Here is an 11,053-nt window from a genome sequence, read left to right as displayed (position 1 = left end):
AATCCCTCATCCTCATTCCTCATCCCTCATCTTCATCCTCACCCCTCATCCTTCATCTTCATCCCAAATCCCTCATCCTCATCCTCACCCCTCATCCCTCATCTTCATCCTCACCCCTCATCCTTCATCTTCATCCCAAATCCCTCATCCTCGTCCCTCATCCTCATCCTCACCCCTCATCCCTCATCCCTCATCTTCATCCTCACCCCTCATCCTTCATCTTCATCCCAAATCCCTCATCCTCATCCCTCATCCCTCATCTCTCATCCTCACCCCTCACCTCTCGTCCCTCATCACTCACCCCTTACCTCTCACCCCAAATCCCTCACCCTCATCCTCACCCTCACCCTCAGCCCCTCCCCAAGCCCTCCTTGGTGCCCGCAGTGCCAGCCCAGGGCAGGACGGGTCACACAGGGACACGGGCGGTGTCGCAGCCGCCGGGACAAGGGACAGGGCCGGGTTCCTCCTGTGCCCCGACATTCCGGGAGGGAAGGAAGAGCCACCGCCGGCTCTCGAGGCAGCGACTCCGCCGAGCCGAGCAGATGAAGGCTTTGCCATCTGCGAACAAGTTGTTCTGATTGAATTAGAGAACATTTAACATTTACAGATAATTAGCAACAGCCACCCATTACAAAGGCGGAGGAGGGAAGGGGAGCTTTGAGAGGCGATTGGAAGCTCCTTGACACATCAGCCAGGGGAGCATTTCAGACACAGCTCCCGAGCCTTTCCAGATGCTTTGTGCTCCTTACATCCCCGGTTCTTGGGAGCCAAGGTTCTCTCCCTTCTGTCCTCTCCATTAGTTTTTAACTGCCTTTTGCCTTTTTCTCCCTGCCAGCTCCTCTCTGGGAGGTTTTAGCCGGGTTTCCTCTCTGGTCCCATGAAGCAAAAGGGAAAGAAATTTGCTTTTCTGCTCCATTACTGTCACAATTCCTTTGGTCTGAAGCCGTGGGGAGGGACAGCCCTGAATGCAGAGGTTCCTGTGCTATCCTGACCTCTGCAGGAGAGACCTGGACCTAAACCTGGGTAGGATTTTATTCAACCTCTATTACAGAGCAAGATAAATACCTTTATAATAGAAAAAAATATTTTTTTTGTAGATAAAAAATAGTAAAATATGTAAAATACTCTCCTTTGTGCTCAAAAATACATTCTCCTCTTTTTATCCTTGTGTTTCCTTAATGTGTTTTTACATCAACAGTATTAAGGAAAACACGTTTGCCATCCTTTTCTTTTGAGCGCCAAAGGAGCTCAAATTCCCCCAAACACAAAAAGAGATGATTTCCATCCCAAATTTTCCTCTGAAAAAGAGCTGGCATTTCTCAAGCAGCTCGAGCAGTAATTGCCTCGCAGCAGTGCTGGTAATTTCCCTGCATCTGCTGCGGAGACACCCGAGGGGTGAAGCCATAAAGCTGCAGCTGCCCTTTGCCTGGAAGGAGCCTCAGCGATGGATTTTGGGCAGCACATCCAAGGCTTGGCCTCTGCTCCCAGAGCCGTGGGCAATTGCAGCAGCAGAGCCACGGGATGCCAGTGGGATTGCTGTGCCTTGCAGGGAGGAGAATCCTGACAGAGAATGAATAGGTTCATGTTTGGATGGACTCTCAGAGGGAAATGAATGCTCTGAGAAGCTCTGGATGCCCTGGAGGTGTTCAAAGCCAGGCTGCACAGAGCTTGGAGCAACCTGGGACAGTGGAAGGTGTCCCTGCCCATGGCAGAGGGGGGAACACAGTGATCTTTGAGCTCCCTTCCAACCCAACCCATTCCGAGAGTCTGTGAAACGGCAAACAGAGGTTTTTCCCACCAAAACATCCCAGGAATTTTGTCTGGGACGGTGATACCGACAGGGCACAGCTGGCACTCCGTCCCTGTGCCCCTTACGGGGCTGTCCCCAGCAGGCAGTGATGCGCAGGACCCTGACAGACATCTAGTGGCATTTCCTATAACTACAGCGCTGCCAGGCTGCCCGGGGGCGCCACAGCCTGGGGGGACGGGGCAGTGGCGAAATCAACATCGGCTGGAGGGCTGGGCACCTCTGAGCTCCGTCCTCTGAGCTCCATCCTCTGAGCTCCTTCCTCTGAGCTCCATCCTCTGAGCTCCGTCCTCTGAGCTCCATCCCCTGAGCTCCGTCCTCTGAGCTCCATCCTCTGAGCTCCATCCTCTGAGCTCCGTCCTCTGAGCTCCATCCTCTGAGCTCCATCCTCTGAGCTCCGTCCTCTGAGCTCCATCCCCTGAGCTCCGTCCTCTGAGCTCCATCCTCGGAGCTCCATCTGAGCTCCATCCTCTGAGCTCCATCCTCGGAGCTCCATCCCCTGAGCTCCATCTGAGCTCCATCCTCTGAGCTCCATCCTCTGAGCTCCATCCTCTGAGCTCCATCCTCTGAGCTCCATCCCCTGAGCTCCACCTTCGGCTCCAGAGTGAGGAAAAGGAGAAATCCGTGTTCCAGCAGGGCTGGAGTCTGGGACAGTCCCCCTGAGGTACTCTGGGCTCACCCTGCACTGCCCTGGGCCGGGGCATGGGCGGGGATGGTGGGCATGGGGAGGGGACGGATGGATGGATGGATGATGGATGGATGGATGGATGGATGGATGGATGGATGGATGGATGGATGATGGATGGATGGATGGATGGATGGATGGATGGATGGATGGATGGATGGGTGGTGGGCACAGAGAGGATGGATGGTGGGCACGGGCAGGGGATGGATGGATGGGTGGTCGGCATGGGCAGGGGTTGGTGGTCTTATGCAGGGATGGATGGATGGATGGATGGATGGATGGATGGATGGATGGTGGGCACAGAGAAGGATGGGTTGTGGGCACAGGGATGGATGGATGGATGGATGGGTGGTGGGCATAGAGATGGTTGGATGGATGGATGGTGGGCACGGGCAGGGCATGGTGGGCATGGGCAGGGATGGATGGATGGATGGATGGATGGATGGATGGATGGATGGATGGATGGATGGGTTGGGGGCACAGGCACGGGATGGGTGGTGGGCACAGGGATGGATGGATGGATGGATGGATGGATGGATGGATGGATGGATGGTGGGCACGGGCAGGGATGAATGGATGGGTGGTGGGCACAGGGATGGATGGATGGATGGATGGATGGATGGATGGATGGATGGATGGATGGATGGTGGGCACAGGCAGGGATGGATGGATGGATGGATGGATGGATGGATGGATGGATGGATGGATGGTGGGCACGGGCAGGGATGAATGGATGGATGGTGTGCATAGGGATGGATGGATGGATGGATGGATGGATGGATGGATGGATGGATGGGTGGGCGGTGGGCACAGGCACGGGACGGGTGGTGGGCACAGGGATGGATGGATGGATGGATGGATGGATGGATGGATGGATGGGTGGTGGGCACAGGCACGGGATGGGTGGTGGGCACAGGGATGGATGGATGGCTGGCGGCCACGGGCAGCCCATCCCCATCACTCCCGGGGCCGCCCCACACGTGCCCGCGCCCCGGCTGCGAGCATGAGCCAATGCCTGCAAGGGGGTGTCAGACGCGGTTACAGTGAAACACGATATTTATAACAAAGTGTGGGGGAAGGTGTCACATCACATCACGCTCATGCTCCGGCGCCCGAGACGCGGGGATGGGGAGGGCCGGCAGGCAGCGGGAGGAGCCGGCTCTGGGAATGCCGATTCCCACCCTGAGCAGGGTTTGCCAGGGCCAGCAGAGCAGGGCAGGGCTCTGGTGGGTGCTGGAATCACCTGGCGCTGTCACCCGGCTCTGGGAGCCGTGCCTGGCCCTGCTCTGCTTTCCCACGGGGAAAAATAAACTCCAGAATCTCGCTGACCTCCAGCACTGCTCCACTGTAGCTTTTGTGCACGGGCACGTCCCACTCCTTGTGCGTCAGCTGCCTTGGAGCACAGCCTTGCTGATAAACCTCGCCTTACCAAGCTGACATTAAGCGCTGTAATCTTTTGAATAAACAGTTCTTTGGAGAAAGCTGTGTCCCTGAGAGCTGGGCACTCTCAGAGTCCCAGGGATGATCTGTATGGCCTGGATGCCACATCCCTGTAATTCCCATGGTCTGTATGGCCTGGGTAACACCCCCCTGTTATTTCCATGATCTGTATGCCTGGATAACACATCCCTGTATTTCCCATGGTCTGGATAACACATCCCTGTAATTCCCATGATTTGTATGGCCTGGGTAACACCCCCATGTTATTGCCATGACCTGTATAGCCTGGATAACACATCCCTGTTATTCCCATGGTCTGTATGGCCTGAGTGACACATCTCTGTTATTCCCATGATTTGTATGGCCTGGACAGCACATCCCTGTTATTTCCATGACCTATATGGCCTGGATAGCACATCCCTGTAATTCCCATGGTCTGTATGGCCTGGGTAACACATCCCTGTAATTCCCATGCTCTGTATGGCCTGGGTAACACCCCCCTGTTATTTCCACAAGAGGAGGGCACAGCCCAGCTGTGAGGATGCCCCAGTGTGACAACCCGGGGACATCCATCCTCACAGGACATTCCCAGTGGGATCACAGGGGGACACAACGTCCAAGCCCAGCCCTGCTGGCTCCCTGCACACCCCACAGGGCTGTCTGAGCAGGGGTGGCTGTCACTGGGTGACACTGCCAGCTCTGTGTCACCACAGAGCACAGACACACCACCTGAGTCACTGCTTGAGCCAAAACTCAGTGCTGAATCTTGATTGGGGTGACAGTGGGGGGCATTTGTGGGTCCTGGGAGGCACTGGGTGCCCCACAACATGTCCAGCCCATGGATGTGGGCACAGCCCTGCTCCCTGCACGGCTGGAAGGAGCTCGTCCTGCTCCCTGCAGTGACTGAGCAGCCTGGCATTTACCCAGGGTTTATTTGGACACTCCAGAGCCAGCTGCAGACATTTTTTTCATTTGCTTTTTGTCTGACTTCATGCCCTTTTGGTGATTGCTTATAAACTCGGCGTGGAGAAGGGAGCTTGAAGGGAAGGAGGCTTGTGCTGCATCCACCAGAGGCAGCCAGACTAAGAGAGAGAGAAAAAAAAAAAAAACCAATCCTAATGAATTATCTGTCCTGGAAACAGCGTGTTCTTTTTACAATTCCCTTTGACTGTTTAGGGAAAGATTTATCCTCTCCTTTCTCTGACAGCAGAGTTTGCAGTGCTGCTGTTAAGTTCGGGCCAGCCTGGATTAACTGTGCATCCTCAGTGCCTGATTAGCTCTATTTGCTGTGTTTTTATTGACCTATGCAAGAGGGAAATCTGGGTCAGGCCAGGCTGATGAGGCTGGAGCTGGCTCTGCAATATAAATCAGAACAAACGAGGCCGTGCAGCCGCTGAGCCATCACATCCTGCTCTGGGCTGGGTGGCCCCAAAGTGTCCAGGGGACATCATTAGGAACTTTCCCGAGCTGTCAATCAGAAGGGAGCCTGCTTTGGAGGTGCAGGGTTGTTTTGGGAGCTGCTCCTTGTTTCTGGGTGAGGTGCATTTAATCAGTGAGTGGCTGCAAATAGAAAGGGCCCCTGCCTGGCTGTGGCTCCGTGCTCTGTGCACACAGGAGGGATGAGACAGCTGAAGGGAGCCTGCAGGGCTGAAATGAGTTTTTGCACAGAAGCAGGAGGGGAGGGCAGAGTCTTTTACCCAGACCTTATTGATGGCTTTTGCCACGCACAGCCGAGGGGGAAGCAGTGCAGACTGCATGCTGCTGGCAGTCCTGAGTCTCCTCTAAGGCTGGCACTGCTGGTTTGTTGGATCAGAGCAGGGATCAGCCTGCAGTGACCCAGCGTGCAGCTGCGTTAGTCACCCTGCTCGGGGGGGACACAGCAGGCTGTGACAGGCTGATCTCAGCTGCCTCGCTGAACCCCTGCACCGCTGGAAAAGCTCTTTGCAAGGAGACAAAGGTGTCTGGTGCTGGAAGTTTCCAGGCTGGGAAGCAGGGAGCAGCCTCAGCTGGTGCTGTCTGGGGTGTGTGATGCGCTGGGAGTGCGGTGTCACACAGCATCAGCTTCACTTTCAGCAGGGCCGAGGCACAGCGACAGCACTGGGGACCACAGAGCCACCGTGGGAGGGGACAGCAGAGCAGCACAGGGCTCACAGGGCTCAGAGCCCGCAGGGGCACCCAGAGAGGGGCACACAGGGCAGGGCAGGCTGTCCCTGCTGCCGGGCTCCCCTCGGGGCTGCCAGGAGGCGCTGCTGGCTCACACAGCGAGGCCAGCTCAGGTCACTGTCACCTTGTGCTGCCAAGAGCCACACATGCGGCGCTGGCCCTGGACAGGGTCACCTGGGTGGGGGAGCTGCGTGGGATCTGCTTTTGGAGGAGCAATGGGCTGGGGAGGGCAGGGTGAGCTCAGCCCTGGGAACGGAGCAGGGAGGGTTCAGGGAGAGGAGGGAGCAGAGCTCCTGTGAGATTTCACATGTCAGGCCTCGGTGAACCTGCAGGGCTTTCCCACCTGGAGGGGTTTTGGAACATGTGGAGCAGGAATACCTTCAGTGGGAGTGTCAGGAAATGGCCTTTTAGGAACAGGGAGAACCCACCAGTGTTTGTACAGCTCCACACCCAGTACAGCAGGTGTCCAGGGCTCTTCTTCTGGGAAAATCCAGTCAGGAAAACAAGAGATGTAGGAGTGATGGGTGTAGGAGGGTGGGGATGGATGAAGATGAGAGATCTCTGAAGCCAGGGCTTGGAATTTGGGGTTCATTGCAAAGGGCCTGGGTGCAGGGCCCTGCTGGGAGCTGCCAGGCACAGCTCAGAGCAGGGCTGAGAGAAGAGAGGGGAGAGAGGATGAGAGGGTGAGAGAGTGAGGTTCCCCTTCCAATACCATAAATTTTCTTCTGTGTTGAATATTCTAATTCCCACTAACCAATCTAGTACAATTACAAATCCTACAGCATTTCCATGCAGCCTATAAGAATCATTACATTACCATCCTGTGTTACATTTTTAACCCTAAAAACTCCTCTTTGGGCCCTTCTGCCAAGCTGTGGGGTCTGCTCTGAGCCTTGGAGCTGTCTGCAAGCAGAGGGTGTTGTTCCATCAAAAGGGGATCACCTTCAGCAGCCACACAATTGTTTTCCAGTTATTCAGTAACAGAGGGATCTCAAAGCTTGCTTTCATTTCAGTCTCACTTACAGTTTCCTTATTCTCAAAATCTTTTGCCAGGCAATCGTATTGATAAGGCTTTCCTGTTTCATCTTCCCCAACAAAGAGGAACATCAGCTTTTATGAAGCAAAAGAGACCCAGACCCGCTGGTGTCCCCCACTGAACCCATCCAGCCCAGCCCAGCTCCAAGGAGATGCATCCTTGGGTGATGCTGGTGGACGCAGGGGCACCCCGGGGCAGTCTGTCTGTCTGTCCTGCTGGGCTGAGCCACGGCCCTGCCTCCCCAGGCATTGCCATTCCCTCCACACGCCGCTCCTGCCTCCCTGCCCTGCTTTATGCCTGCGATTCACTCACGTCACGGGCGCGGCGTCGCGGAATTGAATTCACGGCAGGCTGAATTTATGATGAGAGAAATTAACCCTTCGCCACCCCCTGCCTCCCCCAGCCCCTCCTGCGTGCAGCACCCTGGCTGAGACACCCCAGGGGAAGACAAGGATTCCTGCAGGATTGCCGCTGCCCTGAAATGAAGGGATCAGGGAAGGCGTTCCATGGGCAGCCAAAGTGAGCTGGCACTGCAGCCTCTCCATCAGGCTCCTGTCTGCTCCTTCCACGCTAACAGTCCCCTCCATAATGATCTATTCCCACTTCTGGGTGATTTCCAAAGCATTCCCAGCAGGTATTTCTCAGCCTTGCCATGCCCTGCCCCTCCCCTCTGAATTTCTCCCTCTCTCCAGCTGAATTATTGGATGAACCGCAAGGCTCAGAAGCCAAACAAAGAAGGAAAGGGAGCAGAAACCAGAGACAATTTACAGGTCACAAGCCAAACTCGCTGCGGGGCTGTGGCTGGGGGTGTTGGAATTGCTCCATCCTCAGGAGCTAATTTGGGACACGCTCTGCTCCCTGCCTGGGGAGGAAATGGCTCCTGTGCAGCAGGCGCTTGTCTGTGACAGATCTCTTGTAAACAGCATAATAGCTCCGTGTCAGAGCAGACATCTTCATCAGGTGCTCTGCCAAGGCCCCGGGGGAAGCTGGAGGACAGAGCTGTGGTCAGCAGGGATTTTTCAGGCACAGCCTGGCTGGGATTGAGGCTGCACAGAGCCAAAGGCTGCTCAGAGAAAAGGAGATTTGTGCTGTACCTGCAGCATCCCCCAGCAGAGCAGCTTTGCTCCGGTACTCTCAGCACAGGCACTAAAGGAAAGATGATATCAAAACTGGAGCAGGATGGAGAGAGGATTTCCTGCTCTGGGGGAAGGTCAAAGCCTTTCTTTTTTACCAGAATGAAAATCCTGGCGTTTCTCATCGATCATCAAAACCAACTTTTATCTGGGCTTGATCACAACAATTCATTTTGGCCTTTTTATATTTTTTTCCTACTCCTGCACATGTATTCACCAGCCTTCCCTTCGTACAGCCCCCAAAATCCAAGTTTCAAATCTGGAACCAAGGTGCTGCTGTGTTTCTTTTTCTGTTGAGTGAGGGGAATCTGTCTTGCTCTCAAATGAACATTTTGGGATTTCTCTTTCTGCTGGAGGCTGAACAATTTCTGTGGGCATCAGCCTTCCTCTGGTGCTGTGATTTTTTTCCTCTCCTGTGAGTCCGTCCATCCATCCATCCATCCATCCATCCATCCATCCATCCATCCATCCATCCATCCATTCCCATCCTTCCAGAGCAGCCCTGAGACACCCCCAGGTGCAGAAATCCTGCTCGAGGTGCAGAAACTGCAGCAGCACAAGGAGTCTCTACAGCGAAGAGTGCGTTTATTGAGATTTCAAATCTGGAACCAAAGTGCTGCTCTGCTCCTTTTTCTCTGGGATTGCTGTTGAGTGAGGAGAATCTGTCTTGCTCTCAAATGAACATTTTGGGATTTCTCTTTCTGCTGGAGGCTGAAACCACAACAATTTCCGTGGGCATCAGCATTGTGATATTTCTCCTCTCCTCTTTTAGCCTCTAAGCCCCACAGCCCTGTGAGTCCATCCATCCATCCATTCTTTTTTCCATCCATTCCCATCCTTCCAGAGCAGCCCTGAGACATCCCCAGCTGCTGAGAAATCCTGCTCGAGGTGCAGAAACTGCAGCAGCACAAGGAGCCTTTCCAGTAGAGTGTGTTTATTGATATTTTATTATGCTGTTTAGCAGGACCCTGGTGCCTGTAATAAAGCACTAAGGAAGTGTAGCAGCACATTCTCATTGATCCCCTTCAGTGCTGTGATATTTCTGGGAGGACCAGCCACAAAGAAAAGGAATCATTTTGCTCCCTTCCCCTGCGCTGAGTTGCTGATGGCAAAATGCCCCGGGAGCCTGAGGATTAATTGGATTTAATGTCACCCCCAGCTGAATAATCACAAAGCACATGGGAAGAGGAGAAGCTTTGGGGGTTTTTGATCTGTAGAAGTGCACAGTGAGGGATCTGGAGGAATCCACGGTGACTCAGGAGAGCTCAGATCTGGTAATTCCTGGCTGGATGGGAATGCTGCGGGCTGGATGAGCTGGAAATCCCTCAGTGTGACAGCAGTGACAATCTGCTCTGCTCTGCTCTGCTCTGAGGTCTGCACCTGGCAGGGACCTGTCCCTCTGTCCCTAAGAACACTGGAGTTCCATCTGGTACCAAAAATGGGATAAAAAATGCTCTTATCTGGCACCAAAAAATCAGAAAAAAAATTGCTCTCACCTGGAATTTATTTGGCACCAAAACTGGGGAAAAAAAACCTGCTCTCATCTGGAACTTATCTGGTACCAAAAATGGGAATAGACTGCTCTCATCTGATACTAAAAATGGGAAAAAATCTGGTCTCACCTGGAATTTACCTGGTACCAAACTGGGTTAAAAAATTGCTGTCACCTGGAATTTCATCTGGCTCCAAAAGTGGGAAAAAACTGCTCCCATTTGGAGTTTATGTGGTACCAAAAGTGGGGAAAAACCTGCTCCCATCTGGAATTTTCTCTGGTACCAAAACTGGGAGAAAACCTGCTCTCACCTGAATTTTATCGGGTACCAAAAGTGGGTTAAAAAATTGATCTCACCTGGAATTTTATCTGGTACCAAAACTGAGATAAAAATCTGCTCTGACCTGGAATTGATCTGGTACCAAACTGGGGAAAAAATTTTTTCTCATCTGAATTTTCTCTGGTACCAAAAGTGGGACAAAAAACTTGTTCTCATCTGGAATTTATCTGGTACTAAAACTGGGAAAAAAAACCTGCTCTCACCTGGATTTTATCTGGAACCAAAACTGGGATAAAACCTGCCCTTACCTGGAACTTATCTGGCCGGATAATTTTTCCCAAAACTGGGGAAAAAACTGCTCACAACTGGAATTTATCTGGTACCAAAACTGGGGGAAAAAACTGCTCTCACCTGAATTTTCTCTGATACCAAAAGTGGGATAAAAATCCTGCTGTCTCCTGGAATTTTATGGAATTTTATCTGGCACCAAAACTGGGATAAAAATCTGCTCTCATTTGGAATTTATCTGGCACCAAAACCAGGATAAAACCTGTCCCCACCTAGAACTTATCTGGCCAGATAAGTTTTCCCAAAACTGGGGAAAAAAACCTGCTCACATCTGGAATTTATCTGACACCAAAACTGGGGGAAAAATTGCTCTAATCTGGAATTTATCTGGCAGCAAATTTGGGAAAAAACCTTTCAGGTCAGAGCTTGAGGAAAGCTTTAATGCATCCAGCCTGGTGTTTGAGACCTGTCTGTGCCCCTCTTCTCCTCCTGGGTGTTTTTTTTAAGAACAAAACCTGATCCAAAGGGTACCAAAACTGGGGAAAAAAGCTTTTTATTCCTGGAGCTGCAGTTCTCACCCCTGGGAAGAGCTGGGAGCCTCTGGCTCTGCCATCCCTGTGCAGGCACATAATTCTGTCTGGGCTGGAGGTTTTATTCCTGTAAACATTGTATTTATTATTAAAAGAATACATATCTATAGGCTGGCGAATTCATATTGCAGCAAAAAAA

The sequence above is a fragment of the Melospiza georgiana genome, chromosome 27, assembly GCF_028018845.1.
Source record: "Melospiza georgiana isolate bMelGeo1 chromosome 27, bMelGeo1.pri, whole genome shotgun sequence".
In the NCBI taxonomy this organism is placed as follows: Eukaryota; Metazoa; Chordata; class Aves; order Passeriformes; family Passerellidae; genus Melospiza; species Melospiza georgiana.
The sequence above is the reverse complement of the archived record's forward strand: the minus strand, read 5'-3'. Positions refer to the sequence as shown.